The sequence below is a fragment of the Ictidomys tridecemlineatus genome, chromosome 16, assembly GCF_052094955.1.
Source record: "Ictidomys tridecemlineatus isolate mIctTri1 chromosome 16, mIctTri1.hap1, whole genome shotgun sequence".
In the NCBI taxonomy this organism is placed as follows: domain Eukaryota; kingdom Metazoa; phylum Chordata; class Mammalia; order Rodentia; family Sciuridae; genus Ictidomys; species Ictidomys tridecemlineatus.
Genome location: NC_135492.1, coordinates 53,651,894 through 53,656,372, shown reverse-complemented (window position 1 = coordinate 53,656,372; position 4,479 = coordinate 53,651,894). Strand labels below are relative to the sequence as shown.

Genomic DNA, 4,479 nt, shown 5'->3' with positions numbered 1-4,479 from the left:
GCAGAGAGGCTCACAGCCAGCAAGGCCCAGCCACAGAAGCCCCCGGGGGTGCTGTGTGACATCTGCTGGAGATGGTGCAAGCAGGATCCGTCAGCCAGACAGGTCTCACCTCTCCGGAGTATGACTATCTCTTTGAAGATGATAGCCGTATGGAGAGGAGCGCCGGACTCCCACAGTCAAGTTCAAGAGAACAGTAAAAGGACATTCTAAACTCAGAGAACTCCACCGCTCAGGTCTGAGGTTTCCCAGCTGCAACCCGATGACTCAGAAGATGTCCAGGGTTTTGCTTTGGCAAATCTTGATTATCCATGGGATCGGCCTGTTCTCCAGGATCTGGAGGGAGGGTCAGAGGAGCTACCTGTGAACTGCTACGGGTAACTGCACCTGAGAGGGACTCGTCTGCATTTTTAATCTGGAGGATAGTTTACAGCATTCAAATAAGCATCTGCACAGGACCCAGACTGGAGATAGGTTCTGAATTTTGATCACACTTTATGAAATTGCTTTACCACCCTCCCAGTCATTCTGGGGTGTGTGTGCATGTAGGATCATATCTTAATTAACATATCAAAGCAATTGAAAAATCAGAGACTGGTCCTGACATCCTAGACTACATTTATTCCTCCTGGCAGCCTCAGGACTTGTATTCACTTGCAGATGCTACTATTGTATCTATTGTATCCAGTTGCAGGTGTTACTGTTGCCTCCATGTAGATGTTACTATCCTATCTACTTGTAGATGTGAATGTTGCTTCACCTGTAGAACACCGCTGGACACCACTTTGCCATTTCTGTTTCTTTCTTTCTTACTTTTTTTTTTTTTTTTTTTTTTTTACCAGATATTGAACCCAGGGGTGCTTAACCAATGAGCAACACCACCAGCACTTAAAAAAATATTTTATTTAGAGACAGGGTTCACTAAATTGCTTAGGACCTTGCTAAGTTGCTGAGACTGGCTTGAACTTGCAATCCTCCTGCCTCAGCCTCCCGAGCCACTGGGATTACAGGCGTGCACCACTGTGTCTGGCACACTTTGCTATTTCTGATGCTTTGTGCAGAGTTGGATTTCCTCAAGGCTGACTACTAACATTCTGTTATTTCTGAAACCAACTAGTGAAATGATCTGGATCTCAGCATCTGAAACCCCTGCAGGAGTGCATTTCAAACCTCATATTGACTCTTCCTGACACCTGTACAGTTGCATGTACTTTGCCTCAAGGAGTTCACCCATGGCATTATTTGGTTTTTTTTGTGGGGGGCAGGGTACTTTGGATTGAACTCAGGGCCTCTCAACCACTGAGCCACATTCCCAGCCCTGTTTAGTATTTTTGTATTTATGAGTTGCTTAGTTCCTTGCTTTTGCAGCGGCTGGCTTTGAACTCATGATCCTCCTGTCTCAGCCCCGAGCCTCTGGGATTACAGGCATGCACCACTGTGCCCAGCAACATATTTATTTTTAAACAAAGTTTTGCAAGAGCTATCATCTTACTGACAAATCCGAGACTTCCTGGGTGTTGGGCTGAAAATCTCACTGGATGTCTGTGGAGCCTGGGATTACCATAGTCATGGACTTCATTGCTGGTAAGATATTCATAATTTGTCCATTTCATAATCTGACTCCAGCAGTCACTCCTTGTTGTACAGATGTCACCCGATCTGCACTTTTAGGTGAAATCAATCCAGCCACGTGGGTGTAGGTCCACCTCGTTTTAGAAGGCAGTGAGGATGACCCCAGTTTTCCACCCTCCTGTCCCACTGCCTGCTCCTGAGCCATGGCCCATTTTCACACCTTCAGTCAGTGAGCCAGGCTCAGGAGCAGAAGCCTAGTGGGGCCCCTGCCAGACCCAGCGGATCCTCTTTCTCCATATGCACCCAGGATCACACCCTGACTTCATCTCATATCAGAAGGACCAGGGGCGCCAGGCACGTGACCCACTAGATGCCAATCCACTTCTTTCTCCCTACAATGAGTTCGGAACCGAGAAACTTCTCACTGGGGTTGGCTTGATGCGTTAGACCAAGGAGTCTATGTAGCAATTTTGGCCAAGGGTAAGAAGTTCTAGAGCCATCAAGTGTCAAGAGAGGAAAGATCAAAGCAGATATGGGGAGAAAGGCCAAGAAGAAAGAAATCCAGTTGAGAACACTTTGTAAACACTTTCGTCATCTTCCTTTTCCCTGTCACCCCTGTTCCAGCCTGTGGTAAACACCTTCCTACCTGCTGTTTCTATGAAACCAGCTCTTTCCTGTTCTACGTATAAGTAGGATCATGCCGCATTCATCTTTCTGTGCCTGACACATTCAGCTTAGCACATGTCCTCCAGTGCCCTCTATGTTGTCATGGATGACAGGATCTTGTTCTTTTTAAAAACCTGAATAGTTTTCCACTTTACGTACGTATATGCCACACTGTGTCCATTTGTCTGCTGATAGACACTTAGGTTGCTTCTGTGTCTTAGCTAATAGACTGAATAGTGGACTTGGGAGTGCTAATGTCTCTGGGTACTGATATCATTTCCTTTGGATAAATATCCAAAAGTGGTGTTGCTGGATCATATGCTTATTCTCTCTGAGTGTTCTGAGGAATCTCCACTATTTTCCAAAATGATTGCACTTATTTACATTCCCATCCACTTTGCACAGGAGTTCTTCTCTCTACATCCTTGCCAACATCTTGCATCTTCTGGACACAGCAGTTCTAACAGGTATGAGGTGATATCTCATTGTGGTTTGGATTTGCATTCCCTGATGATTAAAGATGTTGAGCATTTCAAAAAGTATTTTCTAATCACAAGAATATATTATTGTACTTCTTAACATTTTATTGAATTTATTTTAACTGATGTGTAAAAACATAAAAATTATACAAAATAATAGGGTATCTTGTAACATTTGAATATGAGTATGTTGTATAATGTTTAAACCAGGTTAAACATATCAATTTCATCAAATATTTATCCTTTTTTACCACATGCACATAAGATAGAGCACTAATCTCTAGAATATATAAAGAACTCAAAAATATTAACACCAAAAAACCAAATAACCCAATCAATAAATCGGCCAAGGAGCTGAACAGACACTTCTTAGAAGATGATATACAATCAATCAAAAAATATGAAAAAAAGTTCAATATCTCTAGCAATTGGAGAAAATGCAAACTCTAAGGTTTCATCTCACTCCGGTCATAATGTCAGCTATTAAGAATACAAACAACAGGCTGGAGTTGTAGCTCAGTGGTAGAGCGCTTGCCTAGCATGGGTGAGGTGCTAGGTTCGATCCTCAGTACCACATAAAAATAGATAAAGATATTGTGTCCGTCTACAAATAAAAAATATTTTGAAAAATAAACAAACATAGGCTCATGCAATGCAAAATAGTTTGCAACTTGTTTTTAATTTAACAGCACATCCTGGATGTACAAACGACTCTTTGTTTTCCAGCCAGGAAACAATGACCCAACGTTAAGAACGAGCACCTATAGAACAAGTTACCGGCCTCTCACTCTGCCAGGGATGGGACATTCACCGCTGAACAAGAAGGTATCTCTGCTTCAAGAATTTAATATCCTGTAGGTAGGTGCCTGGTTCCGGGTTCGTCACGGTTGTGGGAACTTAGTGAGATGTTTTGGCCTCATGGGTCCCGTGTAAGCATTTGTGTTTTTCTTTTCAACAGCAAAGCGTAAAGCTATGCTTGGCTGTACCTGTGGATCCAATTCTAATGGTACTAGGATTTTTGGTGTGCAAGCAACAAACCCTGATTCTCACCTAAGTCGGGGGAAGGAAGGAAGTGGAAGAATGTTGTGTAGTTCAGAGAGCAGAAGGAGTAGCGGAACAGCCTGCCTGGGCGGGGGCAGGAGCCAGGGGTCCTTGGCTGATTCTGCAGCAGGAGCTCCTGGGCCCACTCGCTGGGGCTGCTCCTGATGCCTCAGCTCCACCAGCCTTCCTCCGGGGGTCCCAGTAGGAGGTGCTTACTGGTCCGGCTCAGTCAGCAGCTCTCCTCCTTGACAGGAGGGAACTGGGCAGTGGTTGATTGCCAGCCTCACCAGCACCACCTGGAATGGCGTGGGCCTTCCCCACAGGCACCGGGAGGCCTGCAGGAGGCAGAGGAAAGAAGGAAGGGAGCTGAACAATCAGAAATGAGGGCTTATTGCTGAGCTGTCTCCTCCTTTCGCTCCCTCTCCCTGTCTTTCTCTTTCCTTCCCCTAGGAATTTGCTGAATTTTCTGCTTCTCTTCTGCCTGACAGCCCATGGCAGGCTCTGTTCAGCCGAGCTGATGCAGTCTCAGTGCCAGAGGGTTTCCCGACGCTGATGGTGCCTCTGAGCAGAGCCAGTGGCCAGGCCTCCACCTTTAAATGGTGGAGATCATCATGTGCTCTTCATGTTTTCTGAGCCGCAAACTGGAAACTCCCGAATGTCCATGTAGCACTGTTTGTAGCAAGGAAAGAGTGGGGACAAGGGAGATGACCAAGAAGGGACTGTC

General features: G+C 45.3%; 1 long non-coding RNA gene across 1 annotated transcript; it reads left to right on the top strand.

Moving 5' to 3' along the window:
- The first annotated feature begins 1,128 nt into the window (after nt 1-1,128).
- Nucleotides 1,129-3,638, top strand: LOC144371373 (uncharacterized). Its single transcript, XR_013431438.1, has 3 exons — nt 1,129-1,581; nt 2,641-2,702; nt 3,441-3,638. It is a non-coding gene; the product is annotated as an uncharacterized LOC144371373 (long non-coding RNA).
- The last annotated feature ends 841 nt before the right edge of the window (nt 3,639-4,479 follow it).